We start from the raw sequence: 19381 nt of genomic DNA, 5'->3' as shown, positions 1-19381 counted from the left end.
GTTTTTATTTTCCTGTCTGTTTGTGGAGTGTTAGAGCTAATGCTAGCTCTACAAATGATTCCCATGGTTTGCTCTCAATGACCGCTTGCTTTCTAAAGTTTTGGGTAAGGGCTCTGTCTCCTGTAGAGTGTGTATCCAGACACCGAGGCAGTGTGGAGAGAGAGCCCTGAGATAGTAGTGTTCATCTGAACTTGGTGACCTCTCACCTGGTTGACAGCCTTGTGATGCTGGCCTGCCTGTCACATGAATCTTTCTGAGGTTAAGGGGACCCCTGACATTTCACTATTGGGTCTGGGGTTGCTCACAACTGTCTGCCACTGTCTACCTAGCTCCAGAGCCAAGTTTTACTGTATGACTTGGTGGTTTGTAATGATAAGGGCATATTGCAGACAGTTGATGTTCTGATGCACTCTTTTGGAGACCTCATACATTTTAGTCATTTAGCAGACACTCTTATCCACTGTTTTATTTTACCTTCATTTAACTAGGCAAGTCAGTTAAGAACAAATTATTATTTTCAATGACGGCCTAGGAACAGGCCTTGTTCAGGGGCAGAACAACAGATTTTTACCTTGTCAGCTCGGGGATTTGATCTTGCAACCTTTCGGTTACTAGTCCAACGCTCTAACCACTAGGCTACCTGTGACTTAGTTAGTGCATTCATCTTAAGATAGCTAGGTGGCACCACATCTGAGTCATAGTAAGTACATTTTCCTCAATAAGGTAGCCAAGTCAGTGCTAGACACACATTTTGTTTATATATATATATATATATATATATATTGTTGTGGTGAGGAGTATGGGCAGGGACTCTGCTGTCATAGCTTCAAAGGGAAGCTGGTTCCACCATTGGGGTGCCAGGACAGAGAAGAGCTTTGACTTGCCCTCCTATAGGGGTGGGAGGGCCAAAAAAACAGAGGTGTAGGGTTTGAGTATAGCCTGAAGGTAGGGAGGGGTACTTCCTCTTGCTGCTCCGTAGGCAAGTACAGAAAGGCAGTGATCTGAGCTGTTAGTTTTTTTTTTACCTATGGCCTGAACAACTGGGTTAAATACACAGCTCCTAACTCTGATCACTACCTCCTGGAATTCCTCACCACTGATCACTTAAAGATGGGAGTTGAGGAATAATTGTCTCAATGTGTGTATATGCATGTTTGGGTGGTGGGTCATTATTTTATTCAAATGTAGTGCAGGAATGCTTTGCTACGGGAAAATGTTTGCATTAACTCAACATCAGTCCCTATGGCAAGTCTGTAACTGATGTCTTGCACATAAGCGATTTTGAATTAGCTGATTTGCTTAAACTCCTCAGTCACTTTACGAAACATATGTCTGTAGAAGTGCTCGCAACGGAAGTGGTCCATCACACAGGATTTGACACATTAAATACAAACTATTTAACCGTATTTAACACAACCCCACGTTTGTGTTGCTTCAGTAGTGTGTAAATGCTCATTCATCGTTACGCCTTGACTATTTGATGGGAAGTTTGAGAGAAGGGCATTTCCCATCGTAAGAATGCTAGGGATGTTGAGTTTTAGGTCATACAGCCATCCCACTAGCATGCCAGTGTCCGGCTCGGTATAGGGCTGTAGGAAAACACTTGATTCCCATATACTGAGAGCAACTGTTTTTTTCCCCTTACATGTACTTAGTGCTCTGATTCTTGACCTTTTGTTTTAAACACCAAATCATGGGGGTTATTCATTAGACTTAGTAGTACATTTACCACCATTTTATATTTTTTCAATTCAGAAACATGGGTATTCTACTGTATTTTTCCAATAGAGGAAAATAGGTGATTTACTGGGGGAAAATGTACTCTTTGTGTTAACATCTAGAGTATAAAGCATGTATACATCAATCTAATCAGGAATTCTTAACTGCTTTTACATTCTACATATGGCTGTTGCGTTTTGTGAACAACCCCCATTTTGTTTTAAGGAAGGATTTCATTTTGTGAAGTTGCCACTTTCATCATCTACTGTGTTTCCTCCCAATGTGCTACCTTCCTTCCCATCCATGCAGACTTTCTTTTTGGTGGTGGCATCACCGAGGGACCCCCGATGTTAGTAAGGAAAACAAAACCACAAACTTTTTCACATCGAAGTGAATCTCACCACAGCCTCTCACTGTGTGTGGACAACTGTCCCCTGCAACCTATCACCTCTGCTTCAAAGACTGTATACAATCTGAATATTTTGATGCTCACTTGTTGTATTTTTTTCTTGTTTGTATTTTTAATTTTATTTTTGGTTTGTAAATCTATTTAAAACCAAAATAAAGATCTTTCTTAGAGGTTTGAGCTGTTTCTTATAGCAGGAGTGAATGGATATATTCTAATAGATTTTATAACTGTTTATGGTGTAATATATTTTCATTGAATAATGATCATTGAATACGATTCTTAGCTCGCAATTATTCATTAAATACATTTGTTTTGTGTTCTCTTTATAGATACTGTGGGAACGTATTACCTGAGGTAAGACTCACACTTTTTTTTTTATCCAGGGTGTTGAATGTAAATTAAGATAAGTGAACTCACTGTTAATGTAACAAGGAAAGTTGATGATGAGAGCTGTACTCTGCAGTCACCCTGACACCCAGTTGGGGTGGTGGAGACCTAAAGGATTTCCTGATGCTTTCCTTGACTTAAAGGAACACATACTGAATAGTACTGTTATGGCATCTTTATTTATTCCATTCTCTATTTGTGTTCTTTTCTAGACAATGGGAGTCTATGACTCTGGGATAACTCTGAGGTAAGACTCTACTTACTCTTCTTATCCTGAGTGTTGAATGAATACACTTAGACTGTGATGTTAATCTAGAGTTAAGGGTCTTGATCCAAATGGTTTTAGCCATTTTTTGAGGACAGAGGTCAGTTGATGAGATTTGTACCCTGCAGTCATCCTAAGAGCTGGGGTGGTGGCGACCTAAATGATTTCCTGATGTGTTCCTCAACTAAATCCTTAACAAAAACACATACTGTACTACTATAGCTTCTTTATTTATTCTGTTATGTGTTCTCTTATAGACACTTGGGAATGTATCACTCAGGGAGAACTCTGAGGTAAGACTGTTGTGTGTGCTATTCTCATCTCGAGTGTCAAAAGAAGCCACTTAACTTTAGATTAACCTCAACACTCAGGTTGTTGCCCTTTTGGCCCTACTGGTTCTTGCACCCTTGTGATGTCAGGTGACAAGGAAAGTTGTTGATGAGATCTGTAACCTGCAGTCACCCTGAAAGATAGTTTATCGCCACAACCCTAACATGGTTATTCAAGTAATAGCCTTGTGTGAAGAGATTTATATAGGCCTGTAAAGGGCTATTATGTATTTTTTACCTCTAGGGGGCAACATTACCTTTCACTAGAATCTAGAGTAAATAAGTGGGGCTGTTGTCAGCTATAGTGTCGGTTTGCACATGGTTTCAATCTGCTGACCAACTGAAACCACATTAGATTCAACAGTAAACATCACACAGACGGACAACTGAACTTTCCACCGTCATATCTGTTGGCAGGTGGTCCTCATTCACTTACAAAATGGCTCCTCTTGCAGTAGTGTGAGCAACAACATCAAAATAATGCGTACATCACCGTTAACAAATAGCACACTGTAAAGTGAAACATCAGACAGTTTCAGTTTTGATTATCTGATGGTGTTCTATGTCAATGCCCAGGCTGCCTCACCTGTTGGGCATTGAGGAAGAAGACCTCATCCTTGTCTGATTAGAGAGAACATGGGCCTACTGGTCCATTTTATATCTTCAGAACACACCCAGAAAGAGAGAGGGAGTCGCATGACTCCCAAAAACACTTCTAGCATTTTGAGGACTTAGTGACAGATTGAAATTTACTGGGGGGGTGTCATTAAAAAAGAAATGCACTCCCCTCCCCAACTAAATTTGTTTTTCACATGACCCTCCCCTTGTACTGTAAAATAAATTCAACACCCTCCCCCCTCATAGAGTTAACAAAAAAATGTTTATGACCACAAATAACTGTAGCGACCCTGTGTTTATAAACGGATATCTAATTCGCTACTGTAGCACAGTCGAGGCACAGCCGACACTGATCAGCAAGGGGGAAATCAGATTTTCAACATTTTGATGGCATATTTATAATTATATAACAGATAGATAATTTACGGAACTGTTGTCTGTAAGCCTCTGGGACCAATTCGTAAGCCCGAAGGATAGCAGTTTTAACAGTGTCCTAATTTGAACTCTGGTCGAAAGAGAAAGCGGCGTACACTTTCTGAGCTTTTCCCACAAAAACACTTTGGAGGAGCAGTGACCAAATATACTACATGGCCTTAAGTTTAAGCCTGGCTCACAGTCGGTGTTCCAATTAATCCCAAAGGTGTTCGATGGGGTTGAGCTCAGGGCTCTGTGCAGGCCAAGTTGTTGCACACTGATCTCGACAAACCATTTCTGTATGGACCTCGCTTTGTGCACGGGGGGATTGTCATGCTGAAACAGGAAAGGGCCTTCCCAAAACTGTTGCCACAAAAGTTGGAAGCACAGAATTTTCTAGAATGTAATTGTATGCTGTAGCGTTAAGATTTCCCTTCACTGGAACTAAGTGGCCTAGCCTGAACCATGAAAAACAGCCCCAGACCATTATTCCTCCTCCACCAAACTTTACAGCTGGCGCTATGCATTCGGGCAGGTAGCGTTCTCCTGGCATCCGCCAAACCCAGATTCGTCTGTTGAATTGCTAGATGGTGAAGTGTAATTTATCACTCTAGAGAACACGTTTTCACTGCTCCAGAGTCCAATGGCGGCGAGCTTTACACCAGCCGACACTTGGCATTGAGCATGGTGATCTTAGGCTTGTGTGCAGCTGCTCGGCCATGGAAACCCATTTCATGAAGCTCCCGACGAACAGTTATTGTGCTAACCTTGCTTCCAGAGGCAATTTGGAGCTCTGTAGTGAGTGTTGCAACCGAGGACAGATGATTTTTACTCGCTACTCGCTTCAGCACTCGGGGGTCCCGTTCTGTGAGCTTGTGTAGCCTACTACTTCACGGCTGAGTCGTTGTTGCTCCTAGACATTTCCACTTCACAATAACAGCACTTACAGTTGACTAGGGCAGAAATTTGACGAACTGACTTGTTGGAAAGGTGTTATTGCATGGCTGTGTGCTCGATTTTTATATACCTGTCAGCAACGGGTGTGGCTGAAATAGCCGATCCATTAATTTGAAGGGATGTCCACATACTTTTGACCATGTAGTGTCTCGCAGCCATGTTTTGGGATTTAGCAAGTCACTCAGAGTAAAATATATATCTACCTCCTTTTCGTTGAAAGGCGGTACAAGCAGGCTGTTCTTACCCTGATCAAACTCTGTTGAGGGTGCAGGATGGCCTGACTTTATTCGGAGTACTTCCAGCTCCATCTCTCTTTCAATGGAATGGAATGGCATGCGCACATTCTTCTTGTTCTAGTCTGGCTGCATGTTCTCATTCCCTTTCCTTGTGCTCAAGCTCTAATTTCTGTTGTTCCCATTTTGCCTTTAGTACTACCTCTCCCAGTTGCATGTCTTTGGGATGCACTCTACCACCCGTAGAACCCTTATCATCATCCTCCCTCTCCGCAAGGATTTCCCCCTCCACCAAAGCAGTATAGACTAACTCTTTTGACTACTGCTTTCGATTCAGCATGTGCAACTTTGATATCATAATGCTTTGCGATGAGGAGCAGAAACTTTTTTACATTTATCTAGCGTCTCCCATGAAAAGTAAGTAAATGTTTTTTATTTTATAAGCTTATGTGTTTATACAACTTTCAAAATGTGGAATGGTGCTGCTTGATCTTCAGAAGGATTTTGATGCAGTTAATCATAGCTTCCTACTTGCCAAGCTAGAGGCTCTGGGGTTGGGCAGTACTACTCTTGAATGGGGTAAGTCCTACTTGTCGGGGAGGGAACAAGTGGTTGAGGTAAATGGTTTTCCCCCGAGGCTAAAACCATAAGCTGTAGCATGCCACAGGGGAGTGTGCTAGGGCCTCTGCTATTCCTGCTGTACATACATGATTTAAAGGATGCTTGCTCATGTCATGTCACCTGTTTCTTTATGCAGATGACCAAACCACACTGGAAAGTATACGGAGTGCAGAGCTCACTAACAACAAAGACAACAAGCTATCTCTGCACCTCTGCAAAACAGAAGCAATTCTGTTCGGGTCCAAAATGAAACTAAGCAAGTCCTCATACATCAGGGTACAGCTAGCAGGAGAGGTACTCACAGCCAAAACAGCAGTTAATTCATTAGGATGTACACTAGATGACAACCTGGGAGGGGGGAGTATGTATGGCTATTAAGTTACTAGGTAAGGGCTCTGCCACAAACACGTAGGAAGTCGAAGCTGTTGAAAAAAATATTCAAAGAAAGTGCTAGCAAATGTTCTCATCTAATTGCATTTTGACAATGCTAGCACCTCCTGGTTCGGATGCTCAACTAATCTACTAAAAAGCAAGCTTCAGGTAGCCCAGAACAAGTTGATTGAGCTCACATACTCATATTGGTAGTAGCCAATTTCAGGAGCTCAACTGGCTGCCCGTTGAGTCAAGAATCACACAGACCAAGCTTAGTCTGGTACATAGGATCAAGCTCCTAGGTATTTGTCTGTCCTACTTTCCCCATGTTAGAGATTCACACAACAGTAGAGCTAGGATATCTAACATGTGTGTGTGTGGTTTCAGAAGCCTGACAGGGAAAGGTACCTTTTTATATTCAGGAGCCTCTGAGTGGAATAGTCTGCCTCTGTCTGTTAAAACTAGTCCCACTCTGAGTAGCTTTTAAAGGAAGGTGAAATCCTGGTTAATGGATAGTGTGCTTCTGTGTGCAATCTCTCCTAGCCCATGGATGATGACCAAATATAATTCCTTTGTGTATAGCATGTATACACTACCGGTCCAAAGTTTTAGAACACTTACTCATTCAAGGGTTTTTCTTTATTTTGACTATTTTCTACATTGTAGAATAATAGTGAAGACATCAAAACTATGAAATAACACATATGGAATCATGTAGTAACCAAAAAGTGTTAAACAAATCAAAAGCTATAGCCACCCTTTGCCTCTGACAACTTTGCACACTCTTGGCATTCTCTAAACCAGCTTCACGAGGTAGTCACCTGGAATGCATTTCAATTAACAGGTGTTCCTTGTTCATTTGTTGTTTTTTATATGACTAAATAACTGAATTGACTTCCATTTTAGCTTCAGTTTTTTTTAATCCTTCCACATATTCCAAACTTGCTAAAGGCTATCATGAAAGTAGACTACAATGGAAATAACCCTTTTTTTGGTTTATCCCCAATGATTCGTAATCAAGTCCATAACTTTGTATGTGTACCTTGTTTTAAATGATCAAATAAACCAAGCTTATGATGACCGTGTCACATTATTTTCAGGTCACCCCTATTCCTCAGTGACACACTACACTCGGCATTGTCCCCCACTCACCCACCTACACCTGATGAGAACATTTTCCTGGTATATTAAAAATGTTCCATCCCGAGAATCAATCACTTTTTCCCCAGGTAAGCTGTTATTTCCCACCAAAACAGGAAGTGTCATTCAAAAGCATTATAAAGCATATAAATATGTCTGGATTTGATTAGAGCTTTGATCAGAATGAACATTCAAACCTGAACCTGATGAACCATATAATAAATACATTTAATGAGCACTACATTAACAACATTTTAATGAGCCCAAGCTCAAAAAAGCCCAAATGACTGTACTGTTATATATATATATAAAGGGAACACTTAAACAACACAATGTAACTCCAAGTCAATCACACTTCTGTGAAATCAAACTGTCCACTTAGGAAGCAACACTGATTGACAATAAATTTCACATGCTGTTGTGAAAATGGAATAGACAACAGGTGGAAATTAGGCCGTAGGAGGGCAACAACCCAGCAGCAGGACCGCTACCTCCGCCTTTGTGCAAGGAGGAGCAGGAGGAGCACTGCCAGAGCCCTGCAAAATGACCTCCAGCAGGCCACAAATGTGCATGTGTCTGCTCAAACGGTCAGAAACAGACTCRATGAGGGTGGTATGAGGGCCCGACGTCCACAGGTGGGGGTTGTGCTTACAGCCCAACACCGTGCAGGACGTTTGGCATTTGCCAGAGAACACCAAGATTGGCAAATTACTGGCGCCCTATGCTCTTCACAGATGAAAGCAAGTTCACACTGAGCACATGTGACAGAGTCTGGAGACGCCGTGGAGAACGTTCTGCTGTCTGCAACATCCTCCAGCATGACCGGTTTGGCGGTGGGACAGTCATGGTGTGGGGTGGCATTTCTTTGGGGGGCCGCACAGCCATGCCGCACCTCCATGTGCTCGCCAGAGGTAGCCTGACTGCCATTAGGTACTGAGATGAGATCCTCAGACCCCTTGTGAGACCATATGCTGGTGCGGTTGGCCCTGGGTTCCTCCTAATGCAAGACAATGCTAGACCTCATGTGGCTGGAGTGTGTCAGCAGTTCCTGCAAGAGGAAGGCATTGATGCTTATGGACCGCCCGTTCCCAGACCTGAATCCAATTGAGCACATCTGGGACATCATGTCTCGCTCCATCACCAACGCCACGTTGCACCACAGACTGTCCAGGAGTTGGTGGATGCTTTAGTCCAGGTCTGGGAGGAGATCCCTCAGGAGACCATCCGCCACCTCATCAGGAGCATGTCCAGGCGTTGTAGGGAGGTCATACAGGCACGTGAAGGCCACACGCACTACTGAGCCTCATTTTGACTTGTTTTAAGGACATACATCAAAGTTGGATCAGCCTGTAGTGTGTTTTCCACTTTAATTTTGAGTGTGACTCCCAATCCAGACCTCCATGGGTTGATAAATTTGATTTCCATTGATCATTTTTGTGTGATTTTGTTGTCAGCACATTAACTATGTAAAGAAAAAAGTATTTAATAAGAATATTTCATTCATTCAGATCTAGGATGTGTTATTTTAGTGTTCCCTTTATTTTTTTGACAGTGTGTATTTATATATTTTCACTTAGGGGTGTACTCACTTTTGTTGCCAGCGGTTTAGACATTAATGGCTGTGTGTTGAGTTATTTTGAGGGGACAGCAAATGTACACTGTTATACAAGCTGTACTCTCACTACTTTACATTGTAGCAAAGTGTCATTTCTTCAGTGTTGTCACATGAAAAGATATACTCAAATATTTGTAAAAAATGTGAGGGTGTTACTCACTTTTGTGATATACTATATACAGTGGGGCAAAAACAGCTCTGGTCTTGGCCATAGTGGAGTTTGGACTGTGACTGAGGTTGTGGACAGGTGTCTTTTATACTGATAACAAGTTCAAACAGGTTCCATTAATACAGGTAACGAGTGGGGACAAGAGGAGCCTCTTAAAGAAGAAGTTACAGGTCTGTGAGAGCCAGAAATCTTGCTTGTTTGTAGGTGACCAAATACTTATTTTCCACCATAATTTGCAAATAAATTCATAAAAATCCTACAATGTGATTTTCTGGATTTTTCCCCCTCATTTTGTCTGTCATAGTTGAAGTGTACCTATGATGATAAATTACAGGCCTCTCTCATCTTTTTAAGTGGGAGAACCTGCACAATTGGTGGCTGACTAAATACTTTTTTGCCCCACAATAGAACAGGATTATCTATTTTGGATGCAATTTGAATGGAGTTGGAGAGAGTGTGCTTTGGTGCACTGATTTAAAGCAACAGTATTCGAGTGATAGGCTGCAATAATAATAAATAATAATAAATAAATCAAGGTGACCCCGGAAAGCCAGATGGAGATAGATAAATTAGACACGAATTTGGTCTTTATGTTACTGTAGCATAGGATATGCTGCACAAATGTAGGTGTACCTGTCAATTATATTAAGTCTATGGTGTGCCTGTGTATTGTGAAACTTATTGCCTTACTGTATGTGAGGATTGGTCTCCAAGGCAACTAAGGAGAATTGGGGGAAGATAAACCGATGGTAACAACAATGGATTTTTTTTATTTTTATGTGCTGTGGACGTGTAATGCCTCTGACTCACCAGCCGCCGTGTCCGTCTGTGAGGGTGAATGGAGCCGTCCGCCATGCAACACACAAACTGCTGGAACAACAAATGCTGTGCTGCGGCCTCCTGGCATGTTAGCTCTCCCACTGAGCTTTGGGTCAGAGGGTTTTTATCTGTTATTTCTACTCTCCACCGCTGTGCTCCCGTCTCACTTCCTGTTCTTCCAGGGGTCCAACAGAGTTATTTGTGGCTGAGGCACAGAGAATTAAAGGAGTGGGTCTCAGGACACAGTCATGGTTATGACTCCCTATGGTCTATCAAGGATAATTGGACACTTTCCTGTGCTCTGATTTTCATGTCCTCCTTGGGAAGAACAAGTAAGGTGTACCATTAAATCATTTGTGTGATTCACAGGTATGACCGAGGGCAAGAGCTTGTTTCCTCTCGTTTAATTGGAAGACTTCAGTGTTCTTTAAATTCTCAAACGGATAGAGAGATGCTGGCTGTGGCCATTAATGTGCACAGAACAGCCACATTAACCTTTCCCCTCTGTATCTGTCTCTAGGTCCCTGTCTCAGCCTACAAGGGTTCTTTGGATATAGGCTATCTATGGCCTTAATTTGGTATTGACTTGGCTTACCTAATAATATAAAGAATATGGTGTGTGTGTGTGTACACCACTGTACTAAATAGACTCAGGGAGTGTAGCTAATATTACAGCCCTGCTCTGGTGGAGCTACACTGCTGTCTCAGACTGCTGTAGACAACTGTAACCCTCTCAATTACCTTAATCAGGGGGTTTTACCAACAGTGACTGGGTAAGAGGTCAAACAGGCATCTGCAATCTATAATAAATGGTATTGGTTATGTCTTGAGAAAATGACACTGGCAGTGGACTGTAACGGGTTGACCTGGTTGCAGCAAAGTGTACAATTGAATAATTATTAGGATCCTCATTTAGCTCTTCCTGGGGTCTAAACAGGGTTAAAACAGTTACATCAAAAAACAACAATGGTCTACATCATAAATAAAACGAAATATCGTACAAGATATTATTACACTTATAAAATATAAATTCCACAATGCCAAAACATTACAATGTGTGTGTGCATATGCGCATGTCATGTCCGCGTTGTGTCAGGAGGTGTTGTTTTTTCAGATTTTACTGCTCGCTTGAGTTACTTGATGTGGAAGAGTTCCATGTAGTACTGTGCATTTCCCAGAGTGTGTCCTGAAATTGATGACTGTGAAGAGACCCCTTGTGTTCTTCATACTATAAAACAATGCTATGGAATTCTAAGCAAATCTTGTTTGCTAAATGGACTAGTGTAGCCCATAACCATTTGGCATAGTCAGATCAGGACCTAACATACGAACAACTCAGAGTATGCTATTCTGTTCTAATGAAATAGACTACATTTTCTTCATATCATGCTTCTTTAGACCTGTCTAAAATAAATATTGGATTTATTGTGAAGGTTAAGACTATATTACATGGATTTGACTTTTTTAAATGTAGATGTTCCAAAGGTCTGTATCAATGGCTTGTAGGAAGCCAAGAGATGTTAAATGTGTTTGTTAATTGACAGTCAATTACCGTGAGATCGACAGTTATTTGCTTGACAATCACTGGCTGGCAATTTCATGACCACCACAGCCCTACATGTGACCAACCAATACTTCAAGAGGCATCTTCTCCAAGCTGAGACCTTGAAATTGAGATATCCCTTTCGTTCTTAAAACAAGGGTCTGGGCGTACTGCCAAATTGCAGATGCTGATAGTGAGGATTCCTCCCAGGCACGTTCAATCAGTCACTTGCATATACACTGAAATTGGTTATTAGAGAAGCACAAACGTTACATTTTCCATCACACACCTTATTTACATAAGTATTCAGACCCTGTGCTATGAAACTCAATTGAGATCAGGTGCATCCTGTTTCCATTGATCATCCTTGAGATGTTTCTACAACTTGGAGTCCACCTGTGGTAAATTCAATTGATTGTACATGATTTGGAAAGGCACACACCTGTCTATAAAAGGTCCCATAGTTGACTGCATGTCAGAGCAAAAACCAAGCCATGAGGTCAAAGGAATTGTCCGTAGAGCCCCGATACAGAGTTGTGTCGAGGCACAGCTCTGGGGAAGGGTACCAACACATTTCTGCAGCATTGAAGGTCCCCAAGAACACAGTGGCCTCCATCATCATTCTTAAATGGAAGAAGTTTGGAAGAACCAAGACTCTTCCTAGAGCTGGCCACCCGGCCATACTGCGCAATCGGGGGAGAAGGGCTTTGTTCAGGGAGGTGACCAAGAACCCGATGGTCACTCTGTCACTCGGCATGGTGGCAGCATCCTGCTGTGGGGATGTTTTTCAGGGGAGTCAGGATTGAGGGAAAGATGAACGGAATAAAGTACAGAGCGATCATTGATGAAAACCTGCTCCAGAGCGCTCAGGACCTCAGACTGGGGTGAAGATTCACCTTCCAACAGGACAATGACCTAATCACACAGCCAAGACAACGCAGGAGTGGCTTCTCTGAATGTCCTTGAGTGGCCCAGCCAGAGCCTGGACTTGAACCCGATCGAACATCTCTGGAGAGACCTGAACATAGCTGTGCAGCGACACTCCCCATACAACTTGACAGCTTGAGAGGATCTGCAGAGAACAATGGGAGAAACTCCCCAAATACAGGTTTGTCACACTTGTAGCGTCTACCCAAAAAGACTCCAGGCTGTAATCACTGCCAAAGGTGCTTCAACAAAGTACTGAGTAACGGGTCTGAATTCTAATGTAAATGTTATATTTCAGTTTTTTATTATGAGGTATTGTGTGTTGATTGATGGGGGGGGGGGACTATTTATTAAATTTTAGAATAAGGCTGTAACAAAATGTGGAAAAAGTCAAGGGGGTCTGAATTCTTTCCGAATGCACTGTGTATCTTAGGAGGGTATAGAACAATTTTGAGAGTGTTGAAATTTCCAAGAGCACAGAAGTCTCCATCATTGGGAAGTCTCAAAAATACCCAGACTCTGCCTAGAGCTGGCCTTCCGACCAGTCTGGTCAAGAAGGACCTTGGTCAGGGAGGTGACCAAATACCCAATGAACACTTTGACAGAACTACAGAGTACCTTGGCTGAGATGGGAGAACCTGCTAGAAAGACAACAGTCTCTACAGCACTTCACCAATCTGGGCTTTGACAGCACGCCTGGAGTTTACCAAAAGGCACGTGAAACTCTGAGAGCATAAGGAAAAATATTTTGTGGTCTGATGAGACAGAAATTAAACTTTTGGCCTGAATGCAAAGCGCAATGTCTGGAGAAAACCAGGCACAGTTCATCGCCCTTCTAACAGCATCCCTACTGTGAAGCATGGTGTTGCCAGTGGCAGGTATTGGGATACTGGTAAGGATAGAGGGAACAATGAATGGAGCCGACTAGAGGAAAATACTTGATGAAAAACTGCAAATGACCTTAGACTGGGGGTGAAGATTTACGTTCCAACAGGACAATGAACCCAAGCATACAGCCAAAGCAACGCTGGAAAGGCTTTAGAACAAGAATGTGAAAGTCCTTTAGTGGCCCAGCTCAGACTTGAATCCTATTGAAAAACGTTGCTGTTCACCGCCGCTACCAATCTAATTGAACAGAGCTTGAGAAAATCTCCCATGAAGAATCAAAACTGTAATCACTGCCAAAGGTTATTCTACAAAGTATTGTCTCGGGTGTGAATGCTTATGTAAATGAGATATTTCTGTATTTCTTCAAGAAATGTTCAAACATTTCTAAAAACATGTTTTCACTTTGTCATTATGGGGCATTGTGTGTACATGAGTGAGAAAATTAAGTATTTAATCCATTTTGAATTCAGGATGTAACAAAACAAAATGTGGAATAAGTCAAGGGGAATTAATACTTTTTGAAGGTATTTAACTCTCGGCCACAGTCTGGCAGAGGATATAAAGCCATAAAACACATGTGTTTTCAGCAGCAGACTATGATCGATGATGTCAGAAGATGCACTGAAGTCTAACAACAGCTCCCGCAATCTTCTTATCAATTTCTTTCAGACAATCATCAGTAAGTTGTCTTAGTGCTGTCCAAGTTAAGTGCCCTTCCATATTAGCGTGCTGAAAGTCTGTTGTCAATTTGTTTACTGTAAAAAAAAGCATTGTATTTGGTCCAAAAGTTTACAAAGGGTTGGAAATAGGCTGATTGGTCGGCTATTTGAGCCAGTAAAGGGGACTTTACTATCCTTAGGTAGGGGAATAACTTTTGCTTCCCTACAAGTTGTCAGACCCCGGTGGCTTGTCATTGTTGATAGACAACAATCATTTTTTCACCTCTTCCACACTTACTTTACGGAATTCAAAATTACAATGCTTGTCGTTCATAATTTGATCAGATATACTTGGATGTGTAGTGTCAACGTTTGTTGCTGGCATGTCATGCTAAAGTTTGCTAATCTTGCCAATGAAAAAAATCATTAAAGTAGTTGGCAATATCAGTGGGTTTTGTGATGGATGAGCCGTCTGATTCAATGAATGATGTAGCAGAGTTTGCCTTTTTGCCCAAAATTTCATTTAAGGTGCTCCAAAGCATTTTACTATAATTATTTGTAATTTATCTTTATTTAATAGTGTAGTTTATTTTATTCAGTTTAGCCACATGATTTCTCAATTTGCAGTACGTTTGCCAATCAGTTGTAAAGCCAGACCTATTTGCCATTTATTTTGCATCCTCCCTCTCCACTATACCATTTTTCAATTTCTCATCAATCCACAGGGATTTAACTGTTTTTACAGTCATTTTCTTAATGGGTGCATACTTGTTAATAACTAGGATAAGCAATTTCATAAATGTGTCAAGTGCAGCATCTGGTTGCTCCTCATTACACACCACGGACCAAGAAATATTATTTACAACATAGGAATCGCTACAAAACGTATTGTATGAGCTGTTATACAGTATATTAGGCCCAGCCTTTGGACCTTTGGTTTTCCTAGATATAGCTACTATATTGTGATCACTACATCCGATGGATTTGGATGCTGCTTTCTAACAAATTTCTGCACCGTTAGTAAATACGTGATCAAGACATGTTGATGATTTCATTCCTGTGCTGTTTGTAACTACCCTGGTAGGTTGATTGATAACCTGAAGCAGGTTGCAGGCACTAGTTACAGTTTGAAGCTTTCTCTTGAGTGGGCGGCCTGACGAAAGGCAGTCAATATTTAAATCGCCCAGAAAATATACCTCTTGATATAACATACACTACCGGTCAAAAGTTTTAGAACACCTACTCATTCAAGGGTTTTTCTTTATTTGTACTATTTTCTACATTGTATAATAATTGTGACAACATCTAAACTCTGAAATAACACACATGGAATCATGTAGTAACCAAAAAAGTGTTAAACAAATCAAAATATATTTTAGATTTTAGATTCTTCAAATGCCACCATTTACCTTGATGACAGCTTTGCACACTCTTGGCATTCTCTCAACCAGCTTCATGAGGTAGTCACCTGGAATGCATTTAAATTAACAGGTGTGCCTTGTTAAAAGTTAATTTTTGGAGTTTCTTTCCTTAATGCGTTTGAGCCAATCAGTTGTGTTGTGACAAGGTAGGGGTGGTATACAGAAGATTGCCCTATTTGGTAAAAGACCAAGTCCATATTATGGCAAGAACAGCTCAAATAAGCAAAGATAAATGACAGTCCATCATTACTTTAAGACATGAAGGTCAGTCAATACGGATCATTTCAAGAACTTTGAAAGTTTCTTCAGGTGCAGTTGCAAAAACCATAGAGCGCTATGATGAAACTGGCTCTCATGAGAACTGCCACAGGAATGGAAGACCCATAGTTACCTCAGCTGCAGAGGATAGTTCATTAGAGTTACCAGGCTCAGAAATTGCAGTCCAAATAAATGCTTCACAGAGTTTAAGTAACAGACACATCTCAACATCAACTGTTCAGAGGAGACTGAGACTGTGTGAATCAGGCCTCCATGGTCGAATTGATGCAAATAAACCACTACTAAAGGACACCAATGAGAAGAAGAGACTTGCTTGGGCCAAGAAACACGAGCAATGGAAATTAGACGAGTCAAAATGTGCGATTTTTGGTTCCAACCGCCTTGTCTTTGTGAGATGTGGTGTGGGTGAACGGATGATCTCCGCATGTGTTTTTCCCACCGTAAACCATGGAGGAGGAGGGAGTTATGGTGTGGGGGTGTTTTGCTGGTGACACTTAACCAGCATGGCTACCACAGCATTCTGCAGCGATATGCCATCACATCTGGTTTGGGCTTAGTCCCACTATCATTTGTTTTTCAACAGGACAATGACCCAACACACCTCCAGGCTGTAAGGGCTATTTGACCAAGAAGTAGAGTAATGGAGTGCTGCATCACATGACCTAGCCTCCAGAATCCCCCGACCTCAACCAAATTGAGATGGTTTGGGATGAGTTGGACCGCAGAGTGAAGGAAAAGCAGCCAACAAGTGCTCAGCATGTAGGAACTCCTTCAAGACTGTTGGAAAAGCATTCCAGGTGAAGCTGGTTGAGAGAATGTCAAGAGTGTGCAAATCTGTCATCAAGCCAAAGGGTGGCTATTTGAAGAATTTGGTTTGTTTAACACTTTTTTGGTTACTATATGATTCCATATGTGTTATTTCATAGTTCACTATTATTCTACAATGTGGAAAATAATAAAATAAAGAAAAACCCTTGAATGTGTAGTTGTTTTAAAACTATTGATCGGTAGTGTACATTATCAAGCATTTCACACATGTTATCCAGATACTGACTGTTAGCACTTGGTGGTCTATAGCAGCTTCCCACCAGAATAGGCTTAGGTAGATGAACCTGTGGCAATATTACTTCAACAGTATTTAACGTGAGATCCTCTCTAGGCTTTACAGGAATGCCGTTCTGAATATTAACAGCCACACCTCCACCGTTGGCATTTCTGTATTTTCTGTAGATCGTATAACCATGTGTTGCTACCACTGTATCATCAAAGGTATAATCTAAGGGAGTTTCAGAGATTGTCAGAATATGAATGTCATCTGTTTCTAGCAAATTGTTGAAGAGATGGAAAATAGGAGTGGCAATATGGTCCACTACCATCCTCAGTAATTTTCCATCCAAATTGTCAGTACGAGGTGGTTTGTCATTATTGATAGACAATTTTTTTACCTCTTCCACACTCACTTGACGGTATTTCGAAATGACAATGCTTGTCTTTAATAATGGTGAGTTATGCATGGATATGAAGGTTGAGTTTATTCTTGACATGTCATGCCTACATTTGCTGATCTTGCCAATAAAAAAGTAATTAAAGTAGTTGGCAATATCAGAGGGTTTTGTGATGAATGAGCCATCTGATTCAATGAAGGATGGAGCTGAGTTTGTCTTTCAGCAAAAAGTTAATTGCTCCAATGTTTTTTTCCCTATCATCCTTTACAGCTTCAGTCAGCCAAATACGAGCGGTGTCGAGCCCTTCTGTCCATTGCTTCTCTACGTTGTCCCCACAAACCCTATTTATTTGTTTAATCATTGATTCCAGTTTTTCTATATTTAAAGTCCGCCAAATTCGTACTTTTTCCTGCATTTCGGGCCAAAATAGATGTTCCTCTTATCTTTTCCCTGCATATATTTCTCATCTCCCGTTAATTCCGAGATTCCCTTAGGGGATTTACTACTCATGTTTATTCAATTACTATTATTGTTATTGTTATTATGCTTCTTCTTACAATCTAGGTGTATGTGCTTTTTACCGTTATTATCCTGAACCTATGTTGATAAATTCCTCCCGTAAATCTTCCCTAGAATTTTACAATAATTATTTGTATGAATCCTGATATATTATTTAGATCTCACACTTTATACGACTATAAGTTCTACTTATTCTTAGTTGTTCCTTTTGACTTTTGACTGATAAATATATCTATCTCCTTATTCTATGTGTGTGCTTTTAAAATTCTGATTAAATTACTCCTAAGTCAAATCAAATCAAATGTATTTATATAGCCCTTCTTACATCAGCTGATATCTCAAAGTGCTGTACAGACACCCAGCCTAAAACCCCAAGCAATGCAGGTGTAGAAGCACGAAAAACTCCCTAGAAAGGCCAAAACCTAGGAAGAAACCTAGAGAGGGACCAGGCTATGAGGGGTGGCCAGTCTTCTTCTGGCTGTGCCGGGTGGAGATTATAACAGAACATGGCCAAGATGTTCAAATGTTCATAAATGACCAGCATGGTCAAATAATAATAATCACAGTAGTTGTCGAGGGTGCAGCAAGTCAGCACCTCAGGAGTAAATGTCAGTTGGCTTTTCATAGCTGATCATTAAGAGTATCTCTACCACTCGTGCGGTCTCTAGAGAGTTGAAAACAGCAGATCTGGGACAGGTAGCACGTCCGGTGAACTGGTCAGGGTTCCTTAGCTGCAGGCAGAACAGTTGAAACTGGAGCAGCAGCATGGCCAGGTGGACTGGGGACAGCAAGGAGTCATCATGCCAGGTAGTCCTGAGGCATGGTCCTAGGGCTCAGGTCCTCCGAGAGAGAGAAAGAAAGGGAGAGAGAGAGAATTAGAGAGAGCATACTTAAATTCACACAGGACACCGGATAAGACAGGAGAAGTACTCCACATATAACAAACTGACCCTAGCCCCCCGACACATTAACTACTGCAGCATAAATACTGGAGGCTGAGACAGGAGGGGTCAGGAGACACTGTGGCCCCATCCGATGATACCCCCGGACAAGGCCAAACAGGAAGGATATAACCCCACCCACTTTGCCAAAGCACAGCCCCCACACCACTAGAGGGATAACTTCAACCACCAACTTACCATCCTGAGACATGGCCGTGTATAGGGGGGGCGCCAACCCAGACAGGAAGATCACATCAGTGACTCAACCCACTCAAGAGACGCACCCCTCCTAGGGACGGCATGAAAGAGCACCAGTAAGCCAGTGACTCAGCCCCTGTAATAGGGTTAGAGGCAGAGAATCCCAGTGGAGAGAGAGGAACCGGCCAGGCAGAGACAGCAAGGGCGGTTCGTTGCTCCAGAGCCTTTCCGTTCACCTTCACACTCCTGGGCCAGACTACACTCAATCATATGACCCACTGAAGCAGATGCCTTCAGTAAAGACTTAAAAGTTGAGACTGAGTCTGCGTCTCTCACATGGGTAGGCAGACCATTCCATAAAAATGGAGATCTATAGGAGAAAGCCCTGCCTCCAGCTGTTTGCTTAGAAATTCTAGGGACAATTAGGAGGCCTGCGTCTTGTGACCGTAACGTACGTGTAGGTATGTACGGCAGGACCAAATCGGAAAGATGGG

General features: G+C 41.8%; 1 long non-coding RNA gene across 1 annotated transcript; it reads left to right on the top strand.

The window, feature by feature from the left end:
• Positions 1-2406: 2406 nt before the first annotated feature.
• On the top strand, positions 2407-3124 carry LOC111975680 (uncharacterized). The gene is made up of 3 exons (XR_002878863.2): positions 2407-2482; positions 2728-2762; positions 3038-3124. It is a non-coding gene; the product is annotated as an uncharacterized lncRNA (long non-coding RNA).
• The last annotated feature ends 16257 nt before the right edge of the window (positions 3125-19381 follow it).

Source organism: Salvelinus sp. IW2-2015, linkage group LG16, assembly GCF_002910315.2.
Source record: "Salvelinus sp. IW2-2015 linkage group LG16, ASM291031v2, whole genome shotgun sequence".
NCBI classification, from domain to species: domain Eukaryota; kingdom Metazoa; phylum Chordata; class Actinopteri; order Salmoniformes; family Salmonidae; genus Salvelinus; species Salvelinus sp. IW2-2015.
Note: the sequence above shows the minus strand (reverse complement) of the source record. Positions and strands in the feature narration are given on the sequence as shown.